The sequence below is a fragment of the Watersipora subatra genome, chromosome 1, assembly GCF_963576615.1.
Source record: "Watersipora subatra chromosome 1, tzWatSuba1.1, whole genome shotgun sequence".
Taxonomy (NCBI): domain Eukaryota; kingdom Metazoa; phylum Bryozoa; class Gymnolaemata; order Cheilostomatida; family Watersiporidae; genus Watersipora; species Watersipora subatra.
In genome coordinates this window covers 59,159,547-59,187,428 of record NC_088708.1, presented here as the reverse complement: position 1 = coordinate 59,187,428, position 27,882 = coordinate 59,159,547, and the positions used below count along the sequence as shown (strand labels likewise).

The window sequence follows — 27,882 nt, the reverse complement described above, 5'->3', positions numbered from 1 at the left end:
AAAACTTGAGATACAAAATAAAAGACTTTGCTTTTGTGAAGTTCAATAAATATTTGCAACACCAATCGAATGTGACAAAACAAGATTCACATTATAAGAACCTATTTCAGTAAAGTTCAAATCATCCAATAGATGCGAAAAGCTTCACATCATCGCAGTTGACAGGATTCGAACCTGTGCGGGCAGAGCCCAATTGATTTCGAGTCAATCGCCTTAACCACTCGGCCACAACTGCTAATGTTCAGCATAATGTTTGAATGATCTAAAGTCGACAGCGTTATTTATCCAGCCCGTAAGTATTAGGTCAACCTATGTTGAAACATTAAAGTTACAACGGTTTCGACATTTAAAGTTTCATTAAACGACTTTGTTTTAGCTATTATGAAAACTCCGGATGTAAAATCAAATAATCGCAAAAACTTTTGATATGAAATAAAAGACTTTGCTTTTGCGGATTTCTATGAATGATCGTAAAACCTAAATGTTGTGACTGTGTGTTCCTTACATTTCTTGGAAAATTTTCGTCAAGGCTCAAATCATTCATTGGAAGGCAAAACACTTTGCATCATCACAGTTGACAAGATTCGAACCTGTGCAGGCACAGCCCAATTGATTTCAAGTCAATCGCTTCAACCAATCGGCCCCAACTGCTTAAATTGTAAATGAAGTTTGATCGTTCGGAAGTCGTCAACGTTATATATCTAGACAGTAAGTATTAGAACAAGTTATTCTCAAGCATTCACATAATTATATAGAGGTTAAAACGGTTTCGCGATTTGAGGTTTCCTTATACAATTTCGTTTGCGCAGTCATTGAAACGATGAATGTAAAACCACCTTGTCGTAAAAACTAGAGATGCAACATGGAAGACCATGCTCACCGGAAGCTCCATGAATAATCGAAAACCAAACTGTTGTGATTGTATGCGCCTCTTTTGATCTGAACCGTGTTCAGCAAAGCTCAAATCATCTATTGGACGCAAAAAACTTTACATCACCGCAGTTGAGAGGATTCGAACCTGTGCGGGCATAGCCCAAATGATTTCAAGTCAATCACCTTAACCACTCGACCACAACTGCTTACGTTTTAAATGAAGATTGATTGTTCTGAAATTGTCAACATTATATATTTAGACATTTAGTATTAGAACAAGTTATTCTGAAACGTTTTAGTTACAACGGTTTCGAGATTTGAGCTTTCATCCTACAATTTTATTTCCGCCATCATTGAAACACGTATATTTGTTCCAGCCATCATCGAAACTACGAATGTAAAACACATTACTGGCAAAAACTTGAGATACAAAATAAAAGACTTTGCTTTTGTGAAGTTCCATAAATATTTGCAACACCAATCGAATGTGACAAAACAATATTCACATTATAAGAACCTATTTCAGTAAAGTTCAAATCATCCAATAGATGCGAAAAGGTTTACATCATCACAGTTGACAGGATTCGAACCTGTGCGGGCAGAGCCCAATTGATTTCTAGTCAATCGCCTTAACCACTCGACCACAACTGCTTCTGTTCAGCATAATGTTTGAATGATCTGAAGTCGACAGCGTTATTTATCTAGCCCGTAAGTATTAGGTCAACCTATGTTGAAACATTAAAGTTACAACGGTTTCGACATTGAATGTTTCATTAAACGACTTTGTTTGAGCTACTTTGAAAACTCTGGATGTAACACCAAGTAATCGCAAAAACTTTTGATATGAAATAAAAGACTTTGCTTTTGCGGAATTCTATGAATGATCGTAAAACCTAAATGTTGTGATTGTAGGTGCCTCACATTTTTTGGAAAATTTTCGTCAAGGCTCAAATCATTCATTGGAAGCCAAAAAACTTTGCACCATCGCAGCTGATAGGACTCGAACCTGTGCAGGCACAGCCCAATTGATTTCAAGTCAATCGCCTCAACCAACCGACCCCAACTGCTTAAATTGTAAATGAAGTTTGATCGTTCGGAAGTCGTCAATGTTATATATCTAGACAGTAAGTATTAGAACAAGTTATTCTCAAGCATTTACATATATAGAGGTTAAAACGGTTTCGCGATTTGAGGTTTCCTTATACAATTTCGTTTGCGCAGTCATTGAAACGATGAATGTAAAACCACCTTGTCGTAAAAACTGGAGATGCAACATGAAAGACTATGCTCACCGGAAGCTCCATGAATAATCGAAAACCAAACTGTTGTGATTGTATGCGCCTCTTTTGATCTGAACCGTGTTCAGCAAAGCTCAAATCATCTATTGGACGCAAAAAACTTTACATCGCCGCAGTTGACAGGATTCGAACCTGTGCAGGCATAGCCCAATTGATTTCTAGTCAATCGCCTTAACCACTCGGCCACAACTGCTTACAATTTAAATGAAGATTGATTGTTCCGAAATTGTCAACATTATATATTTAGACAGTTAGTATTAGAACAAGTTATTCTGAAACGTTTAAGTTACAACGGTTTCGAGATTTGAGCTTTCATCCTACAATTTTATTTCCGCCATCATTGAAACACGTATATTTGTTCCAGCCATCATCGAAACTACGAATGTAAAACACACTACTGGCAAAAACTTGAGATACAAAATAAAAGACTTTGCTTTTGTGAAGTTCCATAAATATTTGCAACACCAATCGAATGTGACAAAACAAGATTCACATTATAAGAACCTATTTCAGTAAAGTTCAAACCATCCAATAGATGCGAAAAGCTTTACATCATCGCAGTTGACAGGATTCGAACCTGTGCGGGCAGAGCCCAATTGATTTCTAGTCAATCGCCTTAACCACTCGGCCACAACTGCTTCTGTTCAGCATAATGTTTGAATGATCTGAAGTCGACAGCATTATTTATCTAGTCCGTAAGTATTAGGACAAGTTATGTTGAAACATTAAAGTTACAACGGTTTCGAGATTTGAGCTTTCATCCTACAATTTTATTTCCGCCATCATTGAAACACGTATATTTGTTCCAGCCATCATCGAAACTACGAATGTAAAACACACTACTGGCAAAAACTTGAGATACAAAATAAAACACTTTGCTTTTGTGAAGTTCCATAAATATTTGCAACACCAATCGAATGTGACAAAACAAGATTCACATTATAAGAACCTATTTCAGTAAAGTTCAAATCATCCAATACATGCGAAAAGCTTTACATCAGCGCAGTTGACAGGATTCGAACCTGTGCGGGCAGAGCCCAATTGATTTCGAGTCAATCGCCTTAACCACTCGGCCACAACTGCTTCTGTTCAGAATAATGTTTGAATGATCTAAAGTCGACAGCGTTATTTATCTAGCCCGTAAGTATTAGGACAACCTATGTTGAAACATTAAAGTTACAACGGTTTCGACATTTAATGTTTCATTAAACGACTTTGTTTGAGCTACTTTGAAAACTCTGGATGTAACACCAAGTAATCGCAAAAACTTTTGATATGAAATAAAAGACTTTGCTTTTGCGGATTTCTATGAATGATCGTAAAACCTAAATGTTGTAATTGTAGGTGCCTCACATTTTTTGGAAAATTTTCGTCAAGGCTCAAATCATTCATTGGAAGGCAAAACACTTTGCATCATCACAGTTGACAAGATTCGAACCTGTGCAGGCACAGCCCAATTGATTTCAAGTCAATCGCCTCAACCAATCGGCCCCAACTGCTTATATTGTAAATGAAGTTTGATCGTTCGGAAGTCGTCAACGTTATATATCTAGACAGTAAGTATTAGAACAAGTTATTCTCAAGCATTCACATATATAGAGGTTAAAACGGTTTCGCGATTTGAGGTTTCCTTATACAATTTCGTTTGCGCAGTCATTGAAACGATGAATGTAAAACCACCTTGTCGTAAAAACTGGAGATGCAACATGGAAGACCATGCTCACCGGAAGCTCCATGAATAATCGAAAACCAAACTGTTGTGATTGTATGCGCCTCTTTTGATCTGAACCGTGTTCAGCAAAGCTCAAATCATCTATTGGACGCAAAAAACTTTACATCGCCGCAGTTGAGAGGATTCGAACCTGTGCGGGCATAGCCCAATTGATTTCAAGTCAATCACCTTAACCACTCGACCACAACTGCTTACGTTTTAAATGAAGATTGATTGTTCTGAAATTGTCAACATTATATATTTAGACAGTTAGTATTAGAACAAGTTATTCTGAAACGTTTTAGTTACAACGGTTTCGAGATTTGAGCTTTCATCCTACAATTTTATTTCCGCCATCATTGAAACACGTATATTTGTTCCAGCCATCATCGAAACTACGAATGTAAAACACATTACTGGCAAAAACTTGAGATACAAAATAAAAGACTTTGCTTTTGTGAAGTTCCATAAATATTTGCAACACCAATCGAATGTGACAAAACAAGATTCACATTATAAGAACCTATTTCAGTAAAGTTCAAATCATCCAATAGATGCGAAAAGCTTTACATCATCGCAGTTCACAGGATTCGAACCTGTGCGGGCAGAGCGCAATTGATTTCGAGTCAATCGCCTTAACCACTCGACCACAACTGCTTCTGTTCAGCATAATGTTTGAATGATCTGAAGTCGACAGCGTTATTTATCTAGCCCGTAAGTATTAGGTCAACCTATGTTGAAACATTAAAGTTACAACGGTTTCGACATTGAATGTTTCATTAAACGACTTTGTTTGAGCTACTTTGAAAACTCTGGATGTAACACCAAGTAATCGCAAAAACTTTTGATATGAAATAAAAGACTTTGCTTTTGCGGAATTCTATGAATGATCGTAAAACCTAAATGTTGTGATTGTAGGTGCCTCACATTTTTTGGAAAATTTTCGTCAAGGCTCAAATCATTCATTGGAAGCCAAAAAACTTTGCACCATCGCAGCTGATAGGACTCGAACCTGTGCAGGCACAGCCCAATTGATTTCAAGTCAATCGCCTCAACCAACCGACCCCAACTGCTTAAATTGTAAATGAAGTTTGATCGTTCGGAAGTCGTCAATGTTATATATCTAGACAGTAAGTATTAGAACAAGTTATTCTCAAGCATTTACATATATAGAGGTTAAAACGGTTTCGCGATTTGAGGTTTCCTAATACAATTTCGTTTGCGCAGTCATTGAAACGATGAATGTAAAACCACCTTGTCGTAAAAACTGGAGATGCAACATGAAAGACCATGCTCACCGGAAGCTCCATGAATAATCGAAAACCAAACTGTTGTGATTGTATGCGCCTCTTTTGATCTGAACCGTGTTCAGCAAAGCTCAAATCATCTATTGGACGCAAAAAACTTTACATCGCCGCAGTTGACAGGATTCGAACCTGTGCGGGCATAGCCCAATTGATTTCAAGTCAATCGCCTTAACCACTCGGCCACAACTGCTTACAATTTAAATGAAGATTGATTGTTCCGAAATTGTCAACATTATATATTTAGACAGTTAGTATTAGAACAAGTTATTCTGAAACGTTTTAGTTACAACGGTTTCGAGATTTGAGCTTTCATCATACAATTTTATTTCCGCCATCATTAAAACACGTATATTTGTTCCAGCCATCATCGAAACTACGAATGTAAAACACACTACTGGCAAAAACTTGAGATACAAAATAAAAGACTTTGCTTTTGTGAAGTTCCATAAATATTTGCAACACCAATCGAATGTGACAAAACAAGATTCACATTATAAGAACCTATTTCAGTAAAGTTCAAATCATCCAATAGATGCGAAAAGGTTTACATCATCACAGTTGACAGGATTCGAACCTGTGCGCGCAGAGCCCAATTGATTTCTAGTCAATCGCCTTAACCACTCGACCACAACTGCTTCTGTTCAGCATAATGTTTGAATGATCTGAAGTCGACAGCGTTATTTATCTAGTCCATAAATATTAGGACAAGCTATGTTGAAACATTAAATTTACAACGGTTTCGAGAATTATGCTTTCATCCTACAATTTTATTTCCGCCATCATTGAAACACGTATATTTGTTCCAGCCATCATCGAGACTACGAATGTAAAACACACAACTGGCAAAAACTTGAGATACAAAACAAAAGACTTTGCTTTTGCGAAGCTCCATAAATATTTGCAACACCAATCGAATGTGACAAAACATGATTCACATTATAAGAACCTATTTCAGTAAAGTTCAAATCATCCAATAGATGCGAAAAGCTTCACATCATCGCAGTTGACAGGATTCGAACCTGTGCGGGCAGAGCCCAATTGATTTCGAGTCAATCGCCTTAACCACTCGGCCACAACTGCTTCTGTTCAGCATAATGTTTGAATGATCTGAAGTCGACAGCGTTATTTATCCAGCCCGTAAGTATTAGGTCAACCTATGTTGAAACATTAAAGTTACAACGGTTTCGACATTTAAAGTTTCATTAAACGACTTTGTTTTAGCTATTATGAAAACTCCGGATGTAAAATCAAATAATCGCAAAAACTTTTGATATGAAATAAAAGACTTTGCTTTTGCGGATTTCTATGAATGATCGTAAAACCTAAATGTTGTGACTGTGTGTTCCTTACGTTTCTTGGAAAATTTTCGTCAAGGCTCAAATCATTCATTGGAAGGCAAAACACTTTGCATCATCACAGTTGACAAGATTCGAACCTGTGCAGGCACAGCCCAATTGATTTCAAGTCAATCGCCTCAACCAATCGGCCCCAACTGCTTATATTGTAAATGAAGTTTGATCGTTCGGAAGTCGTCAACGTTATATATCTAGACAGTAAGTATTAGAACAAGTTATTCTCAAGCATTCACATATATAGAGGTTAAAACGGTTTCGCGATTTGAGGTTTCCTTATACAATTTCGTTTGCGCAGTCATTGAAACGATGAATGTAAAACCACCTTGTCGTAAAAACTGGAGATGCAACATGGAAGACCATGCTCACCGGAAGCTCCATGAATAATCGAAAACCAAACTGTTGTGATTGTATGCGCCTCTTTTGATCTGAACCGTGTTCAGCAAAGCTCAAATCATCTATTGGACGCAAAAAACTTTACATCGCCGCAGTTGAGAGGATTCGAACCTGTGCGGGCATAGCCCAATTGATTTCAAGTCAATCACCTTAACCACTCGACCACAACTGCTTACATTTTAAATGAAGATTGATTGTTCTGAAATTGTCAACATTATATATTTAGACAGTTAGTATTAGAACAAGTTATTCTGAAACGTTTTAGTTACAACGGTTTCGAGATTTGAGCTTTCATCCTACAATTTTATTTCCGCCATCATTGAAACACGTATATTTGTTCCAGCCATCATCGAAACTACGAATGTAAAACACATTACTGGCAAAAACTTGAGATACAAAATAAAAGACTTTGCTTTTGTGAAGTTCCATAAATATTTGCAACACCAATCGAATGTGACAAAACAAGATTCACATTATAAGAACCTATTTCAGTAAAGTTCAAATCATCCAATAGATGCGAAAAGGTTTACATCATCACAGTTGACAGGATTCGAACCTGTGCGCGCAGAGCCCAATTGATTTCTAGTCAATCGCCTTAACCACTCGGCCACAACTGCTTCTGTTCAGCATAATGTTTGAATGATCTGAAGTCGACAGCATTATTTATCTAGTCCGTAAGTATTAGGACAAGTTATGTTGAAACATTAAAGTTACAACGGTTTCGAGATTTGAGCTTTCATCCTACAATTTTACTTCCGCCATCGTTGAAACACGTATATTTGTTCCAGCCATCATCGAAACTACGAATGTAAAACACACTACTGGCAAAAACTTGAGATACAAAATAAAAGACTTTGCTTTTGTGAAGTTCCATAAATATTTGCAACACCAATCGAATGTGACAAAACAAGATTCACATTATAAGAACCTATTTCAGTAAAGTTCAAATCATCCAATAGATGCGAAAAGCTTTACATCATCGCAGTTGACAGGATTCGAACCTGTGCGGGCAGAGCGCAATTGATTTCGAGTCAATCGCCTTAACCACTCGACCACAACTGCTTCTGTTCAGCATAATGTTTGAATGATCTGAAGTCGACAGCGTTATTTATCTAGCCCGTAAGTATTAGGTCAACCTATGTTGAAACATTAAAGTTACAACGGTTTCGACATTGAATGTTTCATTAAACGACTTTGTTTGAGCTACTTTGAAAACTCTGGATGTAACACCAAGTAATCGCAAAAACTTTTGATATGAAATAAAAGACTTTGCTTTTGCGGAATTCTATGAATGATCGTAAAACCTAAATGTTGTGATTGTAGGTGCCTCACATTTTTTGGAAAATTTTCGTCAAGGCTCAAATCATTCATTGGAAGCCAAAAAACTTTGCACCATCGCAGCTAATAGGACTCGAACCTGTGCAGGCACAGCCCAATTGATTTCAAGTCAATCGCCTCAACCAACCGACCCCAACTGCTTAAATTGTAAATGAAGTTTGATCGTTCGGAAGTCGTCAATGTTATATATCTAGACAGTAAGTATTAGAACAAGTTATTCTCAAGCATTTACATATATAGAGGTTAAAACGGTTTCGCGATTTGAGGTTTCCTTATACAATTTCGTTTGCGCAGTCATTGAAACGATGAATGTAAAACCACCTTGTCGTAAAAACTGGAGATGCAACATGAAAGACCATGCTCACCGGAAGCTCCATGAATAATCGAAAACCAAACTGTTGTGATTGTATGCGCCTCTTTTGATCTGAACCGTGTTCAGCTAAGCTCAAATCATCTATTGGACGCAAAAAACTTTACATCGCCGCAGTTGACAGGATTCGAACCTGTGCAGGCATAGCCCAATTGATTTCTAGTCAATCGCCTTAACCACTCGGCCACAACTGCTTACAATTTAAATGAAGATTGATTGTTCCGAAATCGTCAACATTATATATTTAGACAGTTAGTATTAGAACAAGTTATTCTGAAACGTTTAAGTTACAACGGTTTCGAGATTTGAGCTTTCATCCTACAATTTTATTTCCGCCATCATTGAAACACGTATATTTGTTCCAGCCATCATCGAAACTACGAATGTAAAACACACTACTGGCAAAAACTTGAGATACAAAATAAAAGACTTTGCTTTTGTGAAGTTCCATAAATATTTGCAACACCAACCGAATGTGACAAAACAAGATTCACATTATAAGAACCTATTTCAGTAAAGTTCAAATCATCCAATAGATGCGAAAAGCTTTACATCATCGCAGTTGAAAGGATTCGAACCTGTGCGGGCAGAGCCCAATTGATTTCTAGTCAATCGCCTTAACCACTCGGCCACAACTGCTTCTGTTCAGCATAATGTTTGAATGATCTGAAGTCGACAGCATTATTTATCTAGTCCGTAAGTATTAGAACAAGTTAGGTTGAAACATTAAAGTTACAACGGTTTCGAGAATTGAGCTTTCATCCTACAATTTTATTTCCGCCATCATTGAAACACGTATATTTGTTCCAGCCATCATCGAGACTACGAATGTAAAACACACTACTGGCAAAAACTTGAGATACAAAACAAAAGACTTTGCTTTTGCGAAGCTCCATAAATATTTGCAACACCAATCGAATGTGACAAAACATGATTCACATTATAAGAACCTTTTTCAACAAAGTTCAAATCATCCATTAGATGCAAAAAGCTTTACATCATCGCAGTTGACAGGATTCCAACCTGTGCGGGCAGAGCCCAATTGATTTCTAATCAATCGCCTTAACCACTCAGCCACAACTGCTTCTGTTCAGCATAATGTTTGAATGATCTGAAGTCGACAGCGTTATTTATCTAGTCCATAAGTATTAGGACAAGCTATGTTGAAACATTAAAGTTACAACGGTTTCGACATTTAAAGTTTCATTAAACCACTTTGTTTGAGCTATTTTGAAAACTCTGGATGTAAAACCAAGTAATCGCAAAAACTTTTGATATGAAATAAAAGACTTTGCTCTTGCGGAATTCTATGAATGAACGTAAAACCTAAATGTTGTGATTGTAGGTGCCTCACATTTTTTGGAAAATTTTCGTCAAGGCTCAAATCATTCATTGGAAGCCAAAAAACTTTGCACCATCGCGGCTGACAGGATTCGAACTTGTGCAGGCACAGCCCAAATGATTTCAAGTCAATCTCCTCAACCAACCGACCCCAACTGCTTAAATTGTAAATGAAGTTTGATCGTTCGGAAGTCGTCAACGTTATATATCTAGACAGTAAGTATTAGAACAAGTTATTCTCAAGCATTTACATATATAGAGGTTAAAACGGTTTTGCGATTTGAGGTTTGCAAATACAATTTCGTTTGCGCAGTCATTGAAACGATGAATGTAAAACCACCTTGTCGTAAAAACTGGAGATGCAACATGAAAGACTATGCTCACCGGAAGTTCCATGAATAATCGAAAACCGAACTGTTGTGATTGTATGCGCCTCTTTTGATCTGAACCGTGTTCAGCAAAGCGCAAATCATCTATTGGACGCAAAAAACTTTATATCACCGCAGTTGACAGGATTCGAACCTGTGCGGGCATAGCCCAATTGATTTCAAGTCGATCGCCTTAACCACTCGGCCACAACTGCTTGCGTTTTAAATGAAGATTGATTGTTCCGAAATTGTCAACATTATATATTTAGACAGTTAGTATTAGAACAAGTTATTCTGAAACGTTTTAGTTACAACGGTTTCGAGATTTGAGCTTTCATCCTACAATTTTATTTCCGCCATCATTGAAACACGTATATTTGTTCCAGCCATCATCGAAACTACGAATGTAAAACACACTACTGGCAAAAACTTGAGATACAAAATAAAAGACTTTGCTTTTGTGAAGTTCCATAAATATTTGCAACCCCTAACGAATGTGACAAAACTTGATTCACATTATAAGAACCTATTTCAGTAAAGTTCAAATCATCCAATAGATGTGAAAAGCTTTACATCATCGCAGTTGACAGGATTCGAACTTGTGCGGGCAGAGCCCAATTGATTTCTAGTCAATCGCCTTAACCACTCGGCCACAACTGCTTCTGTTCAGCATAATGTTTGAATGATCTGAAGTCGACAGCATTATTTATCTAGTCCGTAAGTATTAGGACAAGTTATGTTGAAACATTAAAGTTACAACGGTTTCGAGATTTGAGCTTTCATCCTACAATTTTATTTCCGCCATCATTGAAACACGTATATTTGTTCCAGCCATCATCAAAACTCCGAATGTAAAACACACAACTGGCAAAAACTTGAGATACAAATTAAAAGACTTTGCTTTTGTGAAGTTCCATAAATATTTGCAACACCAATCGAATGTGACAAAACATGATTCACATTATAAGAACCTTTTTCAACAAAGTTCAAATCATCCAATAGATGCGAAAAGCTTTACATCATCGCAGTTGACAGGATTCGAACCTGTGCGGGCAGAGCCCAATTGATTTCTAGTCAATCGCCTTAACCACTCGGCCACAACTGCTTCTGTTCAGCGTAATGTTTGAATGATCTGAAGTCGACAGCATTATTTATCTAGTCCGTAAGTATTAGAACAAGTTAGGTTGAAACATTAAAGTTACAACGGTTTCGAGAATTATGCTTTCATCCTACAATTTTGTTTCCGCCATCATTGAAACACGTATATTTGTTCCAGCCATCATCGAGACTACGAATGTAAAACACACAACTGGCAAAAACTTGAGATACAAAACAAAAGACTTTGCTTTTGCGAAGCTCCATAAATATTTGCAACACCAATCGAATGTGACAAAACAATATTCACATTATAAGAACCTTTTTCAACAAAGTTCAAATCATCCAATAGATGCGAAAAGCTTTACATCATCGCAGTTGACAGGATTCAAACCTGTGCGGGCAGAGCTTAATTGATTTCTAATCAATCGCCTTAACCACTCGGCCACAACTGCTTCTGTTCAGCATAATGTTTGAATGATCTGAAGTCGACAGCGTTATTTATCTAGTCCATAAGTATTAGGACAAGCTATGTTGAAACATTAAAGTTACAACGGTTTCGACATTTAAAGTTTCATTAAACGACTTTGTTTTAGCTATTATGAAAACTCCGGATGTAAAATCAAATAATCGCAAAAACTTTTGATATGAAATAAAAGACTTTGCTTTTGCGGAATTCTATGAATGATCGTAAAACCTAAATGTTGTGATTGTAGGTGCCTCACATTTTTTGGAAAAATTTCGTCAAGGCTCAAATCATTCATTGGAAGCCAAAAAATTTTGCACCATCGCAGCTGATAGGATTCGAACCTGTGCAGGCACAGCCCAATTGATTTCAAGTCAATCGCCTCAACCAACCGACCCCAACTGCTTAAATTGTAAATGAAGTTTGATCGTTCGGAAGTCGTCAATGTTATATATCTAGACAGTAAGTATTAGAACAAGTTATTCTCAAGCATTTACATATATAGAGGTTAAAACGGTTTCGCGATTTGAGGTTTCCTTATACAATTTCGTTTGCGCAGTCATTGAAACGATGAATGTAAAACCACCTTGTCGTAAAAACTAGAGATGCAACATGGAAGACCATGCTCACCGGAAGCTCCATGAATAATCGAAAACCGAACTGTTGTGATTGTATGCGCCTCTTTTGATCTGAACCGTGTTCAGCAAAGCTCAAATCATCTATTGGACGCAAAAAACTTTACATCGCCGCAGTTGAGAGGATTCGAACCTGTGCGGGCATAGCCCAATTGATTTCAAGTCATTGCCTTAACCACTCGACCACAACTGCTTACGTTTTAAATGAAGATTGATTGTTCCGAAATTGTCAACATTATATATTTAGACAGTTAGTATTAGAACAAGTTATTCTGAAACGTTTTAGTTACAACGGTTTCAAGATTTGAGCTTTCATCATACAATTTTATTTCCGCCATCATTAAAACACGTATATTTGTTCCAGCCATCATCGAAACTACGAATGTAAAACACACTACTGGCAAAAACTTGAGATACAAAATAAAAGACTTTGCTTTTGTGAAGTTCCATAAATATTTGCAACACCAATCGAATGTGACAAAACAAGATTCACATTATAAGAACCTATTTCAGTAAAGTTCAAATCATCCAATAGATGCGAAAAGGTTTACATCATCACAGTTGACAGGATTCGAACCTGTGCGCGCAGAGCCCAATTGATTTCTAGTCAATCGCCTTAACCACTCGACCACAACTGCTTCTGTTCAGCATAATGTTTGAATGATCTGAAGTCGACAGCATTATTTATCTAGTCCGTAAGTATTAGGACAAGTTATGTTGAAACATTAAAGTTACAACGGTTTCGAGATTTGAGCTTTCATCCTACAATTTTATTTCCGCCATCATTGAAACACGTATATTTGTTCCAGCCATCATCGAAACTACGAATGTAAAACACACAACTGGCAAAAACTTGAGATACAAAACAAAAGACTTTGCTTTTGTGAAGTTCCATAAATATTTGCAACACCAATCGAATGTGACAAAACATGATTCACATTATAAGAACCTTTTTCAACAAAGTTCAAATCATCCAATAGATGCGAAAAGCTTTACATCATCGCAGTTGACAGGATTCGAACCTGTGCGGGCAGAGCTTAATTGATTTCTAATCAATTGCCTTAACCACTCGACCACAACTGCTTCTGTTCAGCATAATGTTTGAATGATCTGAAGTCGACAGCGTTATTTATCTAGTCCATAAATATTAGGACAAGCTATGTTGAAACATTAAATTTACAACGGTTTCGAGAATTATGCTTTCATCCTACAATTTTATTTCCGCCATCATTGAAACACGTATATTTGTTCCAGCCATCATCGAGACTACGAATGTAAAACACACAACTGGCAAAAACTTGAGATACAAAACAAAAGACTTTGCTTTTGCGAAGCTCCATAAATATTTGCAACACCAATCGAATGTGACAAAACATGTTTCACATTATAAGAACCTATTTCAGTAAAGTTCAAATCATCCAATAGATGCGAAAAGCTTCACATCATCGCAGTTGACAGGATTCGAACCTGTGCGGGCAGAGCCCAATTGATTTCGAGTCAATCGCCTTAACCACTCGGCCACAACTGCTTCTGTTCAGCATAATGTTTGAATGATCTGAAGTCGACAGCGTTATTTATCCAGCCCGTAAGTATTAGGTCAACCTATGTTGAAACATTAAAGTTACAACGGTTTCGACATTTAAAGTTTCATTAAACGACTTTGTTTTAGCTATTATGAAAACTCCGGATGTAAAATCAAATAATCGCAAAAACTTTTGATATGAAATAAAAGACTTTGCTTTTGCGGATTTCTATGAATGATCATAAAACCTAAATGTTGTGACTGTGTGTTCCTTACATTTCTTGGAAAATTTTCGTCAAGGCTCAAATCATTCATTGGAAGGCAAAACACTTTGCATCATCACAGTTGACAAGATTCGAACCTGTGCAGGCACAGCCCAATTGATTTCAAGTCAATCGCCTCAACCAATCGGCCCCAACTGCTTAAATTGTAAATGAGGTTTGATCGTTCGGAAGTCGTCAACGTTATATATCTAGACAGTAAGTATTAGAACAAGTTATTCTCAAGCATTCACATATATAGAGGTTAAAACGGTTTCGCGATTTGAGGTTTCCTTATACAATTTCGTTTGCGCAGTCATTGAAACGATGAATGTAAAACCACCTTGTCGTAAAAACTAGAGATGCAACATGGAAGACCATGCTCACCGGAAGCTCCATGAATAATCGAAAACCAAACTGTTGTGATTGTATGCGCCTCTTTTGATCTGAACCGTGTTCAGCAAAGCTCAAATCATCTATTGGACGCAAAAAACTTTACATCGCCGCAGTTGAGAGGATTCGAACCTGTGCGGGCATAGCCCAATTGATTTCAAGTCAATCACCTTAACCACTCGACCACAACTGCTTACGTTTTAAATGAAGATTGATTGTTCTGAAATTGTCAACATTATATATTTAGACAGTTAGTATTAGAACAAGTTATTCTGAAACGTTTTGGTTACAACGGTTTCGAGATTTGAGCTTTCATCCTACAATTTTATTTCCGCCATCATTGAAACACGTATATTTGTTCCAGCCATCATCGAAACTACGAATGTAAAACACATTACTGGCAAAAACTTGAGATACAAAATAAAAGACTTTGCTTTTGTGAAGTTCCATAAATATTTGCAACACCAATCGAATGTGACAAAACATGATTCACATTATAAGAACCTTTTTCAACAAAGTTCAAATCATCCAATAGATGCGAAAAGCTTTACATCATCGCAGTTGACAGGATTCGAACCTGTGCGGGCAGAGCTTAATTGATTTCTAATCAATTGCCTTAACCACTCGACCACAACTGCTTCTGTTCAGCATAATGTTTGAATGATCTGAAGTCGACAGCGTTATTTATCTAGTCCATAAATATTAGGACAAGCTATGTTGAAACATTAAATTTACAACGGTTTTGAGAATTATGCTTTCATCCTACAATTTTATTTCCGCCATCATTGAAACACGTATATTTGTTCCAGCCATCATCGAAACTACGAATGTAAAACACATTACTGGCAAAAACTTGAGATACAAAATAAAAGACTTTGCTTTTGTGAAGTTCCATAAATATTTGCAACACCAATCGAATGTGACAAAACAAGATTCACATTATAAGAACCTATTTCAGTAAAGTTCAAATCATCCAATAGATGCGAAAAGGTTTACATCATCACAGTTGACAGGATTCGAACCTGTGCGCGCAGAGCCCAATTGATTTCTAGTCAATCGCCTTAACCACTCGGCCACAACTGCTTCTGTTCAGCATAATGTTTGAATGATCTGAAGTCGACAGCATTATTTATCTAGTCCGTAAGTATTAGGACAAGTTATGTTGAAACATTAAAGTTACAACGGTTTCGAGATTTGAGCTTTCATCCTACAATTTTACTTCCGCCATCGTTGAAACACGTATATTTGTTCCAGCCATCATCGAAACTACGAATGTAAAACACACTACTGGCAAAAACTTGAGATACAAAATAAAAGACTTTGCTTTTGTGAAGTTCCATAAATATTTGCAACACCAATCGAATGTGACAAAACAAGATTCACATTATAAGAACCTATTTCAGTAAAGTTCAAATCATCTAATAGATGCGAAAAGCTTTACATCATCGCAGTTGACAGGATTCGAACCTGTGCGGGCAGAGCGCAATTGATTTCGAGTCAATCGCCTTAACCACTCGACCACAACTGCTTCTGTTCAGCATAATGTTTGAATGATCTGAAGTCGACAGCATTATTTATCTAGTCCGTAAGTATTAGGACAAGTTATGTTGAAACATTAAAGTTACAACGGTTTCGAGATTTGAGCTTTCATCCTACAATTTTACTTCCGCCATCGTTGAAACACGTATATTTGTTCCAGCCATCATCGAAACTACGAATGTAAAACACACTACTGGCAAAAACTTGAGATACAAAATAAAAGACTTTGCTTTTGTGAAGTTCCATAAATATTTGCAACACCAATCGAATGTGACAAAACAAGATTCACATTATAAGAACCTATTTCAGTAAAGTTCAAATCATCTAATAGATGCGAAAAGCTTTACATCATCGCAGTTGACAGGATTCGAACCTGTGCGGGCAGAGCGCAATTGATTTCGAGTCAATCGCCTTAACCACTCGACCACAACTGCTTCTGTTCAGCATAATGTTTGAATGATCTGAAGTCGACAGCATTATTTATCTAGTCCGTAAGTATTAGGACAAGTTATGTTGAAACATTAAAGTTACAACGGTTTCGAGATTTGAGCTTTCATCCTACAATTTTATTTCCGCCATCATTGAAACACGTATATTTGTTCCAGCCATCATCGAAACTACGAATGTAAAACACACTACTGGCAAAAACTTGAGATACAAAATAAAACACTTTGCTTTTGTGAAGTTCCATAAATATTTGCAACACCAATCGAATGTGACAAAACAAGATTCACATTATAAGAACCTATTTCAGTAAAGTTCAAATCATCCAATACATGCGAAAAGCTTTACATCAGCGCAGTTGACCGGATTCGAACCTGTGCGGGCAGAGCCCAATTGATTTCGAGTCAATCGCCTTAACCACTCGGCCACAACTGCTTCTGTTCAGAATAATGTTTGAATGATCTAAAGTCGACAGCGTTATTTATCTAGCCCGTAAGTATTAGGACAACCTATGTTGAAACATTAAAGTTACAACGGTTTCGACATTTAATGTTTCATTAAACGACTTTGTTTGAGCTACTTTGAAAACTCTGGATGTAACACCAAGTAATCGCAAAAACTTTTGATATGAAATAAAAGACTTTGCTTTTGCGGAATTCTATGAATGATCGTAAAACCTAAATGTTGTAATTGTAGGTGCCTCACATTTTTTGGAAAATTTTCGTCAAGGCTCAAATCATTCATTGGAAGCCAAAAAACTTTGCACCATCGCAGCTGATAGGATTCGAACCTGTGCAGGCACAGCCCAATTGATTTCAAGTCAATCGCCTCAACCAACCGACCCCAACTGCTTAAATTGTAAATGAAGTTTGATCGTTCGGAAGTCGTCAATGTTATATATCTAGACAGTAAGTATTAGAACAAGTTATTCTCAAGCATTTACATATATAGAGGTTAAAACGGTTTCGCGATTTGAGGTTTCCTTATACAATTTCGTTTGCGCAGTCATTGAAACGATGAATGTAAAACCACCTTGTCGTAAAAACTAGAGATGCAACATGGAAGACCATGCTCACCGGAAGCTCCATGAATAATCGAAAACCGAACTTTTGTGATTGTATGCGCCTCTTTTGATCTGAACCGTGTTCAGCAAAGCTCAAATCATCTATTGGACGCAAAAAACTTTACATCGCCGCAGTTGAGAGGATTCGAACCTGTGCGGGCATAGCCCAATTGATTTCAAGTCAATCGCCTTAACCATTCGACCACAACTGCTTACGTTTTAAATGAAGATTGATTGTTCCGAAATTGTCAACATTATATATTTAGACAGTTAGTATTAGAACAAGTTATTCTGAAACGTTTTAGTTACAACGGTTTCGAGATTTGAGCTTTCATCATACAATTTTATTTCCGCCATCATTAAAACACGTATATTTGTTCCAGCCATCATCGAAACTACGAATGTAAAACACACTACTGGCAAAAACTTGAGATACAAAATAAAAGACTTTGCTTTTGTGAAGTTCCATAAATATTTGCAACACCAATCGAATGTGACAAAACAAGATTCACATTATAAGAACCTATTTCAGTAAAGTTCAAATCATCCAATAGATGCGAAAAGGTTTACATCATCACAGTTGACAGGATTCGAACCTGTGCGCGCAGAGCCCAATTGATTTCTAGTCAATCGCCTTAACCACTCGACCACAACTGCTTCTGTTCAGCATAATGTTTGAATGATCTGAAGTCGACAGCATTATTTATCTAGTCCGTAAGTATTAGGACAAGTTATGTTGAAACATTAAAGTTACAACGGTTTCGAGATTTGAGCTTTCATCCTACAATTTTATTTCCGCCATCATTGAAACACGTATATTTGTTCCAGCCATCATCGAAACTACGAATGTAAAACACACTACTGGCAAAAACTTGAGATACAAAATAAAAGACTTTGCTTTTGTGAAGTTCAATAAATATTTGCAACACCAATCGAATGTGACAAAACAAGATTCACATTATAAGAACCTATTTCAGTAAAGTTCAAATCATCCAATAGATGCGAAAAGCTTCACATCATCGCAGTTGACAGGATTCGAACCTGTGCGGGCAGAGCCCAATTGATTTCGAGTCAATCGCCTTAACCACTCGGCCACAACTGCTTCTGTTCAGCATAATGTTTGAATGATCTGAAGTCGACAGCGTTATTTATCCAGCCCGTAAGTATTAGGTCAACCTATGTTGAAACATTAAAGTTACAACGGTTTCGACATTTAAAGTTTCATTAAACGACTTTGTTTTAGCTATTATGAAAACTCCGCATGTAAAATCAAATAATCGCAAAAACTTTTGATATGAAATAAAAGACTTTGCTTTTGCGGATTTCTATGAATGATCGTAAAACCTAAATGTTGTGACTGTGTGTTCCTTACATTTCTTGGAAAATTTTCGTCAAGGCTCAAATCATTCATTGGAAGGCAAAACACTTTGCATCATCACAGTTGACAAGATTCGAACCTGTGCAGGCACAGCCCAATTGATTTCAAGTCAATCGCCTCAACCAATCGGCCCCAACTGCTTAAATTGTAAATGAAGTTTGATCGTTCGGAAGTCGTCAACGTTATATATCTAGACAGTAAGTATTAGAACAAGTTATTCTCAAGCATTCACATATGTGACCCAGGCCGTCAGAATGTACAATCGTGCTAAAACAACATTTTTGAGTTATTTAAAGATTTAAAATCAGCAAATTCTGAGGATTTTAATGCATTTTAAATTTTGTAAATCGGATAGTTTATGGCCAGAATATGCAAGATTCAGTAGAGAAGGTCTCGCAATGAACTAAAACTGTGGTTTTGAGTTTAAGCAGGATAAAGTTGGCAATTTATGAATCGTAAGTCATTATAATTGTTTACAAATCAAAATGCCATAGCAACCGACCACTTAATCTCAACCCATATTGATGAAACCTGGCATTCTATACATTAAGACCCTGAAAAAAATGATGGTCACATTTTTATCTAAATGCAATCGACGGTTGACCTCGAAAAGGTCATGGTAAGGTCAACAATATATGTGGCTAAAAGCTCACTGTCCTGGAGATTTTCATTAAAACGGTGTGCTTCAAACTGGGCACTTCACCACAAGCTATATTGTTATGACTGCAAATAAAGGCAATGAGAGTTGCTAGAAGTGTATTTAGACTTGCCCACCTATACAGAAGGTCATGGTAAGGTCAATGATAGGTGACCACAGAGGGCATCAGGATGCAGAAATATCAACCCAACCCATCAAGTGACCATTCAATCTAGAGCTCTTTTAATGTAGTTTATCACTCATACAGTGCAGTACAGAGTATACTGCAGAGATTTATTAAAGCATATTGAAGGGGTTTGCTTGTTATAAGACCATCAAGGTCATGGAAAAGTGACTGAAATGTATGGTCTACATTAAGATCAATAAGTTATAAGAGTTTTAGAGTCCACAGCAAATACAATGTAGATAATTTTCACTTGGCAGTGTTTTTTGGAATTTTTTTGGCTGGTGATGTTGGAACTCTCCCTGTCTCTTCCTTTTTATCAGACATATCACCTGTAACAATGAAAAATGATTTAAAATCATACCAACTCTATCTCTCAAGAAATGTCAAACAAAGCAGATCTGCCATGCTTACAATCTTCAGGTTGAGGACAGACTAAATGTCTCGTCTCTGGAGAGCAGAATTCTCTTATTTGTTCGAACAGATACTTTTTTCGTTCTACTGAGAGTCCTTGTGGTTGGACCTGATTGGGCATACCCTCGGGCAGCATGTCAAGCATAGTGAAATTTGTTGCGTTCATAGATGAACAATACTCTTTATAAGTAATAACACCTACAAATATAATTATACCTATGAGTCCTGAAACTCCCGAATTAAACATTGTCTTATAAAGTAACGGTAATATTATTCATAGCATAAATACAGCAAATTCACAAACCTGGCCTATCGGAGTCCATTTCAAACTGGTGCAGTTTCTTTATTCCTTTCAGCTTTCTCACTGGCAGGAATGTCGCCCAGTCATATACAGGTACTTCCACATGGCCATCCTGAGTTCCTACCATCTTGCATAAGTTGGAAGTGGCAGATTGGTTCACACACTAAAATACCATGTGAACTATGAAATTGGTATAATTGGGTCTGTAAATTTTGCTAGCACAAGAACATGAAAAATTGCTAACCTCTTCTATTTCTTGTAGTGAAGAAAGTTTGGTTCGCCTAGTTTTCTTCTTCAAATAACCGAAATGCAAATCACACGAGAACTTAGTGTGGCCTGCTATAAGAAAGTTAAGCTGGATATTCTGGTTCCTTCCTGTCATCACACGCCATAACAAATACGCCAGCATAGCGTTGTTTTTGTTTTGACCACTGAAAAAGTTAAGCTACAGCTAGATCTGAATGAGTTATGTTAGCAAGAAAGACAGCATTATAGAAGATATTGAACCAAAGCAAACTAGCCCTTAGTAGTTCTCACCTGCAATTATCTGCATGAAGAATCAAAGATTTTTCCCCGAGACCATAGTTAGTAAGAAAGAAGTGTAAGTATGAGACCACAGCATTGGCACCTTTTGATGTAGTTACAGCCTCGTCAATCAAAAAGTTCACTTGGGTTGGGATGGCTGGACAGCATACACCAAATATACCACACTTTCTAGGGGTTTTAAAATAAATTGGCCCAGGCTGGTGAGGATCAGATGGGTAATGGAGCTACAAATATAGTTGGGATATATAATAAAATAGAATAATAACAGACACAGGTTTATCTCACACTAGCAATTTATAAGCTGAAAGCGTATTAGTGCATTAGAAGGCAGGTTAGGAAATCATAGACACCACATAATCACACCATTGCCCTTACCTTTCAAAGTTCTGTAAATTAATAGAAGAACAGTAGATTAGATTCAGGTTCAAAACTGACACGTAAAAAAACATAAATTCATTAATGTCGATGCTAACCTGTTGAGCAAAATCGAAACAGTAGTGTGCTATATCTGGTCCAGATTGAGGTTCAGATGGCTGGGGCATGACATTATTAGCAGCTAAAAACTTTCTTGTATTGAGAAGTGTAATGCCAATACTATTCCTGCAATCATCAGTACACTTATGCAGGTGTTCTCTGGCTTTAGAGGCTTCATCCAGGTGCTTCTGTTGATCTGCTATGAGCTGCAGCTTTTCAGCTTCAGTATGGTTAATAGAGCTACAAAAATGCTGGGGTGTCAATGGTTTAACTCTACCTTACTCTTTAGCCAAATTATAAAGTTATTTAAGAATAATACCTTTGGTATTTGTAGTTGTACTGCTGACAGGTCCAACATAGATCGGTGCTAGGCTTTGATATTATTAACCAATGCATCACTGCTTTCCATATTCTTCGAAAGCTTCTCAGAGATCTAGGTGCCATCATGTCGGCGACACAAGAATCGACATAATCATCATATAAAGCCTGCACAGTCAAGTCTGATGGTAGTACCTTGACCTCTGTTTTCTTGAATCCTAATTTTGAACGGAAAAAAATCCACTTACTAATAAAAACAAGGGGATAAAAGAACCTTATATGATTGAACACACCTATTGTTCTTATTGATGACTTGTATATTTAAAATACCTGGTACTCTTCCTGGTAAAGAAAGTGCATGAATACTACTGACACTTTCCAGAAAATTAACAATAGCCTTGGCCTCCTCAAAGTTTATTGATCGGCTATTCCGCCCTCTGTAATTTAAATCTCTGGGGATTGGTCCGTACTCCTTGTAGTGAGTAGTTAGTGCTGCCAATCTCCTCTGACCAATGGCATTGATGTAGAGAAACACATTCCTACATATCTCATTTCCTAAAAGAGTCATACAGACAATAACCAATGTAATAATGGTATCCAAATATGATTAAATCCTACTGTTTGTGGTTAATTAAATGACATGAGTTAACATTATTACACTGACCTTCAAGGGAGTAACAGACTCTGTGATTTTTGCGCTGCTTGGCAGCATGACTGGTGTTGTCGGTAGCACCAGATCTAGCTATGTTAGTGGCAATCTGTCCCAACACAACCATATCCAATGACTCCTTCGTTAATCCTTGATATACAGCTCTAATGAGACTTATTTGTTTAAATGACATGAAACTAGCACAGAATTCCCTACATTTGCATCCGCTAATTAGTTTAATGTCTACAGCTGGAATTGGAATGTTATCAGTAGTGATAGGCTGATCGTTATTCTCTGTAATGTGATTTAATTCATTACGATTATCGTTAATACACTCTTTATCGTCAGCAGCCACATATTGCCTGAGAAGCTGTATTTCTATAATTTCCTTATCATCAACATCTTCATCAATACCCTCATTATCGCTTTCACTATGATGTGAAGCAGCTGACTCAGATTCTAAGTAGAAATACTCGTCTAAATTGTTGACATCAACTAGCCGTAATTTCTGCGAAAGTTCCATTTTGTTTTAACCTGCGGCGTTAAAACAAGAAAAAGCCAAATACTTGCGCGTGCCCGCAATTATACGCCCATAGTGATGATCATAGGTTATGAAAAATTCCCTAGCAACCACTGACATGGGTGGAGTTAAATGGCAATTCTGACTTTATGATTGGTCAGACACAAAAATAAACGAGACCATGTGAAAGAGCAGGGTTGAATGCCCTATAAACCACTGTTTACTAAAATAGTGACGATGAGTCATATACTAGAGTATAGAGCACGTAGCGTGCTATTGTGAACAATGCGATTACCGCACGATTGTACATTCTGACCGCCGGGGTCACATATATAGAGGTTAAAACGGTTTCGCGATTTGAGGTTTCCTTATACAATTTCGTTTGCGCAGTCATTGAAACGATGAATGTAAAACCACCTTGTCGTAAAAACTAGAGATGCAACATGGAAGACCATGCTCACCGGAAGCTCCATGAATAATCGAAAACCAAACTGTTGTGATTGTATGCGCCTCTTTTGATCTGAACCGTGTTCAGCAAAGCTCAAATCATCTATTGGACGCGAAAAACTTTACATCACCGCAGTTGAGAGGATTCGAACCTGTGCGGGCATAGCCCAATTGATTTCAAGTCAATCACCTTAACCACTCGACCACAACTGCTTACGTTTTAAATGAAGATTGATTGTTCTGAAATTGTCAACATTATATATTTAGACAGTTAGTATTAGAACAAGTTATTCTGAAACGTTTTAGTTACAACGGTTTCGAGATTTGAGCTTTCATCCTACAATTTTATTTCCGCCATCATTGAAACACGTATATTTGTTCCAGCCATCATCGAAACTACGAATGTAAAACACATTACTGGCAAAAACTTGAGATACAAAATAAAAGACTTTGCTTTTGTGAAGTTCCATAAATATTTGCAACACCAATCGAATGTGACAAAACAATATTCACATTATAAGAACCTATTTCAGTAAAGTTCAAATCATCCAATAGATGCGAAAAGGTTTACATCATCACAGTTGACAGGATTCGAACCTGTGCGCGCAGAGCCCAATTGATTTCTAGTCAATCGCCTTAACCACTCGACCACAACTGCTTCTGTTCAGCATAATGTTTGAATGATCTGAAGTCGACAGCGTTATTTATCTAGCCCGTAAGTATTAGGTCAACCTATGTTGAAACATTAAAGTTACAACGGTTTCGACATTGAATGTTTCATTAAACGACTTTGTTTGAGCTACTTTGAAAACTCTGGATGTAACACCAAGTAATCGCAAAAACTTTTGATATGAAATAAAAGACTTTGCTTTTGCGGAATTCTATGAATGATCGTAAAACCTAAATGTTGTGATTGTAGGTGCCTCACATTTTTTGGAAAATTTTCGTCAAGGCTCAAATCATTCATTGGAAGCCAAAAAACTTTGCACCATCGCAGCTGATAGGACTCGAACCTGTGCAGGCACAGCCCAATTGATTTCAAGTCAATCGCCTCAACCAACCGACCCCAACTGCTTAAATTGTAAATGAAGTTTGATCGTTCGGAAGTCGTCAATGTTATATATCTAGACAGTAAGTATTAGAACAAGTTATTCTCAAGCATTTACATATATAGAGGTTAAAACGGTTTCGCGATTTGAGGTTTCCTTATACAATTTCGTTTGCGCAGTCATTGAAACGATGAATGTAAAACCACCTTGTCGTAAAAACTGGAGATGCAACATGAAAGACCATGCTCACCGGAAGCTCCATGAATAATCGAAAACCAAACTGTTGTGATTGTATGCGCCTCTTTTGATCTGAACCGTGTTCAGCAAAGCTCAAATCATCTATTGGACGCAAAAAACTTTACATCGCCGCAGTTGACAGGATTCGAACCTGTGCAGGCATAGCCCAATTGATTTCTAGTCAATCGCCTTAACCACTCGGCCACAACTGCTTACAATTTAAATGAAGATTGATTGTTCCGAAATTGTCAACATTATATATTTAGACAGTTAGTATTAGAACAAGTTATTCTGAAACGTTTAAGTTACAACGGTTTCGAGATTTGAGCTTTCATCCTACAATTTTATTTCCGCCATCATTGAAACACGTATATTTGTTCCAGCCATCATCGAAACTACGAATGTAAAACACACTACTGGCAAAAACTTGAGATACAAAATAAAAGACTTTGCTTTTGTGAAGTTCCATAAATATTTGCAACACCAATCGAATGTGACAAAACAAAATTCACATTATAAGAACCTATTTCAGTAAAGTTCAAACCATCCAATAGATGCGAAAAGCTTTACATCATCGCAGTTGACAGGATTCGAACCTGTGCGGGCAGAGCCCAATTGATTTCTAGCCAATCGCCTTAACCACTCGGCCACAACTGCTTCTGTTCAGCATAATGTTTGAATGATCTGAAGTCGACAGCATTATTTATCTAGTCCGTAAGTATTAGGACAAGTTATGTTGAAACATTAAAGTTACAACGGTTTCGAGATTTGAGCTTTCATCTTACAATTTTATTTCCGCCATCATTGAAACACGTATATTTGTTCCAGCCATCATCGAAACTACGAATGTAAAACACACTACTGGCAAAAACTTGAGATACAAAATAAAAGACTTTGCTTTTGTGAAGTTCCATAAATATTTGCAACACCAATCGAATGTGACAAAACAAGATTCACATTATAAGAACCTATTTCAGTAAAGTTCAAATCATCCAATACATGCGAAAAGCTTTACATCAGCGCAGTTGACAGGATTCGAACCTGTGCGGGCAGAGCCCAATTGATTTCGAGTCAATCGCCTTAACCACTCGGCCACAACTGCTTCTGTTCAGAATAATGTTTGAATGATCTAAAGTCGACAGCGTTATTTATCTAGCCCGTAAGTATTAGGACAACCTATGTTGAAACATTAAAGTTACAACGGTTTCGACATTTAATGTTTCATTAAACGACTTTGTTTGAGCTACTTTGAAAACTCTGGATGTAACACCAAGTAATCGCAAAAACTTTTGATATGAAATAAAAGACTTTGCTTTTGCGGAATTCTATGAATGATCGTAAAACCTAAATGTTGTAATTGTAGGTGCCTCACATTTTTTGGAAAATTTTCGTCAAGGCTCAAATCATTCATTGGAAGCCAAAAAACTTTGCACCATCGCAGCTGATAGGATTCGAACCTGTGCAGGCACAGCCCAATTGATTTCAAGTCAATCGCCTCAACCAATCGGCCCCAACTGCTTAAATTGTAAATGAAGTTTGATCGTTCGGAAGTCGTCAACGTTATATATCTAGACAGTAAGTATTAGAACAAGTTATTCTCAAGCATTCACATATATAGAGGTTAAAACGGTTTCGCGATTTGAGGTTTCCTTATACAATTTCGTTTGCGCAGTCATTGAAACGATGAATGTAAAACCACCTTGTCGTAAAAACTGGAGATGCAACATGGAAGACCATGCTCACCGGAAGCTCCATGAATAATCGAAAACCAAACTGTTGTGATTGTATGCGCCTCTTTTGATCTGAACCGTGTTCAGCAAAGCTCAAATCATCTATTGGACGCAAAAAACTTTACATCGCCGCAGTTGAGAGGATTCGAACCTGTGCGGGCATAGCCCAATTGATTTCAAGTCAATCACCTTAACCACTCGACCACAACTGCTTACGTTTTAAATGAAGATTGATTGTTCTGAAATTGTCAACATTATATATTTAGACAGTTAGTATTAGAACAAGTTACTCTGAAACGTTTTAGTTACAACGGTTTCGAGATTTGAGCTTTCATCCTACAATTTTATTTCCGCCATCATTGAAACACGTATATTTGTTCCAGCCATCATCGAAACTACGAATGTAAAACACATTACTGGCAAAAACTTGAGATACAAAATAAAAGACTTTGCTTTTGTGAAGTTCCATAAATATTTGCAACACCAATCGAATGTGATAAAACAAGATTCACATTATAAGAACCTATTTCAGTAAAGTTCAAATCATCCAATAGATGCGAAAAGGTTTACATCATCACAGTTGACAGGATTCGAACCTGTGCGCGCAGAGCCCAATTGATTTCTAGTCAATCGCCTTAACCACTCGGCCACAACTGCTTCTGTTCAGCATAATGTTTGAATGATCTGAAGTCGACAGCATTATTTATCTAGTCCGTAAGTATTAGGACAAGTTATGTTGAAACATTAAAGTTACAACGGTTTCGAGATTTGAGCTTTCATCCTACAATTTTACTTCCGCCATCGTTGAAACACGTATATTTGTTCCAGCCATCATCGAAACTACGAATGTAAAACACACTAATGGCAAAAACTTGAGATACAAAATAAAAGACTTTGCTTTTGTGAAGTTCCATAAATATTTGCAACACCAATCGAATGTGACAAAACAAGATTCACATTATAAGAACCTATTTCAGTAAAGTTCAAACCATCCAATAGATGCGAAAAGCTTTACATCATCGCAGTTGAAAGGATTCGAACCTGTGCGGGCAGAGCCCAATTGATTTCTAGTCAATCGCCTTAACCACTCGGCCACAACTGCTTCTGTTCAGCATAATGTTTGAATGATCTGAAGTCGACAGCATTATTTATGTAGTCCGTAAGTATTAGAACAAGTTAGGTTGAAACATTAAAGTTACAACGGTTTCGAGAATTGAGCTTTCATCC

The 27,882-nt window shown here is 37.1% G+C and overlaps 41 non-coding genes across 41 annotated transcripts; all 41 read right to left on the bottom strand.

The window, feature by feature from the left end:
• Window positions 1-153: 153 nt before the first annotated feature.
• On the bottom strand, window positions 154-235 carry Trnas-cga (transfer RNA serine (anticodon CGA)). The gene has a single exon. It is a non-coding gene; the product is annotated as a tRNA-Ser (tRNA).
• Window positions 236-997: 762 nt separating this feature from the next.
• Trnas-uga (transfer RNA serine (anticodon UGA)) lies at window positions 998-1,079 on the bottom strand. Its single transcript has one exon. It is a non-coding gene; the product is annotated as a tRNA-Ser (tRNA).
• Window positions 1,080-1,442: 363 nt separating this feature from the next.
• Trnas-aga (transfer RNA serine (anticodon AGA)) lies at window positions 1,443-1,524 on the bottom strand. The gene has a single exon. It is a non-coding gene; the product is annotated as a tRNA-Ser (tRNA).
• A 758-nt stretch (window positions 1,525-2,282) lies between these two features.
• On the bottom strand, window positions 2,283-2,364 carry Trnas-aga (transfer RNA serine (anticodon AGA)). The gene has a single exon. It is a non-coding gene; the product is annotated as a tRNA-Ser (tRNA).
• Window positions 2,365-2,727: 363 nt separating this feature from the next.
• On the bottom strand, window positions 2,728-2,809 carry Trnas-aga (transfer RNA serine (anticodon AGA)). Its single transcript has one exon. It is a non-coding gene; the product is annotated as a tRNA-Ser (tRNA).
• A 363-nt stretch (window positions 2,810-3,172) lies between these two features.
• On the bottom strand, window positions 3,173-3,254 carry Trnas-cga (transfer RNA serine (anticodon CGA)). Its single transcript has one exon. It is a non-coding gene; the product is annotated as a tRNA-Ser (tRNA).
• Window positions 3,255-4,012: 758 nt separating this feature from the next.
• Trnas-uga (transfer RNA serine (anticodon UGA)) lies at window positions 4,013-4,094 on the bottom strand. The gene has a single exon. It is a non-coding gene; the product is annotated as a tRNA-Ser (tRNA).
• Window positions 4,095-4,457: 363 nt separating this feature from the next.
• Trnas-cga (transfer RNA serine (anticodon CGA)) lies at window positions 4,458-4,539 on the bottom strand. Its single transcript has one exon. It is a non-coding gene; the product is annotated as a tRNA-Ser (tRNA).
• A 758-nt stretch (window positions 4,540-5,297) lies between these two features.
• Window positions 5,298-5,379, bottom strand: Trnas-uga (transfer RNA serine (anticodon UGA)). The gene has a single exon. It is a non-coding gene; the product is annotated as a tRNA-Ser (tRNA).
• A 363-nt stretch (window positions 5,380-5,742) lies between these two features.
• Window positions 5,743-5,824, bottom strand: Trnas-aga (transfer RNA serine (anticodon AGA)). Its single transcript has one exon. It is a non-coding gene; the product is annotated as a tRNA-Ser (tRNA).
• Window positions 5,825-6,187: 363 nt separating this feature from the next.
• Window positions 6,188-6,269, bottom strand: Trnas-cga (transfer RNA serine (anticodon CGA)). The gene has a single exon. It is a non-coding gene; the product is annotated as a tRNA-Ser (tRNA).
• Window positions 6,270-7,027: 758 nt separating this feature from the next.
• On the bottom strand, window positions 7,028-7,109 carry Trnas-uga (transfer RNA serine (anticodon UGA)). The gene has a single exon. It is a non-coding gene; the product is annotated as a tRNA-Ser (tRNA).
• A 363-nt stretch (window positions 7,110-7,472) lies between these two features.
• Trnas-aga (transfer RNA serine (anticodon AGA)) lies at window positions 7,473-7,554 on the bottom strand. The gene has a single exon. It is a non-coding gene; the product is annotated as a tRNA-Ser (tRNA).
• Window positions 7,555-7,917: 363 nt separating this feature from the next.
• Window positions 7,918-7,999, bottom strand: Trnas-cga (transfer RNA serine (anticodon CGA)). Its single transcript has one exon. It is a non-coding gene; the product is annotated as a tRNA-Ser (tRNA).
• A 758-nt stretch (window positions 8,000-8,757) lies between these two features.
• Window positions 8,758-8,839, bottom strand: Trnas-aga (transfer RNA serine (anticodon AGA)). Its single transcript has one exon. It is a non-coding gene; the product is annotated as a tRNA-Ser (tRNA).
• Window positions 8,840-9,202: 363 nt separating this feature from the next.
• Window positions 9,203-9,284, bottom strand: Trnas-aga (transfer RNA serine (anticodon AGA)). The gene has a single exon. It is a non-coding gene; the product is annotated as a tRNA-Ser (tRNA).
• Window positions 9,285-9,647: 363 nt separating this feature from the next.
• Window positions 9,648-9,729, bottom strand: Trnas-aga (transfer RNA serine (anticodon AGA)). The gene has a single exon. It is a non-coding gene; the product is annotated as a tRNA-Ser (tRNA).
• Window positions 9,730-10,487: 758 nt separating this feature from the next.
• Window positions 10,488-10,569, bottom strand: Trnas-uga (transfer RNA serine (anticodon UGA)). The gene has a single exon. It is a non-coding gene; the product is annotated as a tRNA-Ser (tRNA).
• A 363-nt stretch (window positions 10,570-10,932) lies between these two features.
• On the bottom strand, window positions 10,933-11,014 carry Trnas-aga (transfer RNA serine (anticodon AGA)). The gene has a single exon. It is a non-coding gene; the product is annotated as a tRNA-Ser (tRNA).
• A 363-nt stretch (window positions 11,015-11,377) lies between these two features.
• Trnas-aga (transfer RNA serine (anticodon AGA)) lies at window positions 11,378-11,459 on the bottom strand. Its single transcript has one exon. It is a non-coding gene; the product is annotated as a tRNA-Ser (tRNA).
• Window positions 11,460-11,822: 363 nt separating this feature from the next.
• Window positions 11,823-11,904, bottom strand: Trnas-aga (transfer RNA serine (anticodon AGA)). The gene has a single exon. It is a non-coding gene; the product is annotated as a tRNA-Ser (tRNA).
• A 1,202-nt stretch (window positions 11,905-13,106) lies between these two features.
• Trnas-aga (transfer RNA serine (anticodon AGA)) lies at window positions 13,107-13,188 on the bottom strand. Its single transcript has one exon. It is a non-coding gene; the product is annotated as a tRNA-Ser (tRNA).
• A 363-nt stretch (window positions 13,189-13,551) lies between these two features.
• Window positions 13,552-13,633, bottom strand: Trnas-aga (transfer RNA serine (anticodon AGA)). Its single transcript has one exon. It is a non-coding gene; the product is annotated as a tRNA-Ser (tRNA).
• A 363-nt stretch (window positions 13,634-13,996) lies between these two features.
• Window positions 13,997-14,078, bottom strand: Trnas-cga (transfer RNA serine (anticodon CGA)). Its single transcript has one exon. It is a non-coding gene; the product is annotated as a tRNA-Ser (tRNA).
• Window positions 14,079-14,836: 758 nt separating this feature from the next.
• Window positions 14,837-14,918, bottom strand: Trnas-uga (transfer RNA serine (anticodon UGA)). The gene has a single exon. It is a non-coding gene; the product is annotated as a tRNA-Ser (tRNA).
• A 363-nt stretch (window positions 14,919-15,281) lies between these two features.
• Window positions 15,282-15,363, bottom strand: Trnas-aga (transfer RNA serine (anticodon AGA)). The gene has a single exon. It is a non-coding gene; the product is annotated as a tRNA-Ser (tRNA).
• Window positions 15,364-15,726: 363 nt separating this feature from the next.
• On the bottom strand, window positions 15,727-15,808 carry Trnas-aga (transfer RNA serine (anticodon AGA)). The gene has a single exon. It is a non-coding gene; the product is annotated as a tRNA-Ser (tRNA).
• A 363-nt stretch (window positions 15,809-16,171) lies between these two features.
• Window positions 16,172-16,253, bottom strand: Trnas-cga (transfer RNA serine (anticodon CGA)). The gene has a single exon. It is a non-coding gene; the product is annotated as a tRNA-Ser (tRNA).
• Window positions 16,254-16,616: 363 nt separating this feature from the next.
• On the bottom strand, window positions 16,617-16,698 carry Trnas-cga (transfer RNA serine (anticodon CGA)). Its single transcript has one exon. It is a non-coding gene; the product is annotated as a tRNA-Ser (tRNA).
• Window positions 16,699-17,061: 363 nt separating this feature from the next.
• On the bottom strand, window positions 17,062-17,143 carry Trnas-cga (transfer RNA serine (anticodon CGA)). Its single transcript has one exon. It is a non-coding gene; the product is annotated as a tRNA-Ser (tRNA).
• Window positions 17,144-17,901: 758 nt separating this feature from the next.
• On the bottom strand, window positions 17,902-17,983 carry Trnas-uga (transfer RNA serine (anticodon UGA)). Its single transcript has one exon. It is a non-coding gene; the product is annotated as a tRNA-Ser (tRNA).
• A 363-nt stretch (window positions 17,984-18,346) lies between these two features.
• Window positions 18,347-18,428, bottom strand: Trnas-aga (transfer RNA serine (anticodon AGA)). The gene has a single exon. It is a non-coding gene; the product is annotated as a tRNA-Ser (tRNA).
• A 363-nt stretch (window positions 18,429-18,791) lies between these two features.
• Trnas-cga (transfer RNA serine (anticodon CGA)) lies at window positions 18,792-18,873 on the bottom strand. The gene has a single exon. It is a non-coding gene; the product is annotated as a tRNA-Ser (tRNA).
• A 4,897-nt stretch (window positions 18,874-23,770) lies between these two features.
• Trnas-uga (transfer RNA serine (anticodon UGA)) lies at window positions 23,771-23,852 on the bottom strand. Its single transcript has one exon. It is a non-coding gene; the product is annotated as a tRNA-Ser (tRNA).
• Window positions 23,853-24,215: 363 nt separating this feature from the next.
• On the bottom strand, window positions 24,216-24,297 carry Trnas-aga (transfer RNA serine (anticodon AGA)). Its single transcript has one exon. It is a non-coding gene; the product is annotated as a tRNA-Ser (tRNA).
• Window positions 24,298-25,055: 758 nt separating this feature from the next.
• Trnas-aga (transfer RNA serine (anticodon AGA)) lies at window positions 25,056-25,137 on the bottom strand. The gene has a single exon. It is a non-coding gene; the product is annotated as a tRNA-Ser (tRNA).
• Window positions 25,138-25,500: 363 nt separating this feature from the next.
• Trnas-aga (transfer RNA serine (anticodon AGA)) lies at window positions 25,501-25,582 on the bottom strand. Its single transcript has one exon. It is a non-coding gene; the product is annotated as a tRNA-Ser (tRNA).
• A 363-nt stretch (window positions 25,583-25,945) lies between these two features.
• Trnas-cga (transfer RNA serine (anticodon CGA)) lies at window positions 25,946-26,027 on the bottom strand. The gene has a single exon. It is a non-coding gene; the product is annotated as a tRNA-Ser (tRNA).
• A 758-nt stretch (window positions 26,028-26,785) lies between these two features.
• Trnas-uga (transfer RNA serine (anticodon UGA)) lies at window positions 26,786-26,867 on the bottom strand. The gene has a single exon. It is a non-coding gene; the product is annotated as a tRNA-Ser (tRNA).
• Window positions 26,868-27,230: 363 nt separating this feature from the next.
• Window positions 27,231-27,312, bottom strand: Trnas-aga (transfer RNA serine (anticodon AGA)). The gene has a single exon. It is a non-coding gene; the product is annotated as a tRNA-Ser (tRNA).
• Window positions 27,313-27,675: 363 nt separating this feature from the next.
• On the bottom strand, window positions 27,676-27,757 carry Trnas-aga (transfer RNA serine (anticodon AGA)). The gene has a single exon. It is a non-coding gene; the product is annotated as a tRNA-Ser (tRNA).
• Between the last annotated feature and the right edge of the window lie 125 nt (window positions 27,758-27,882).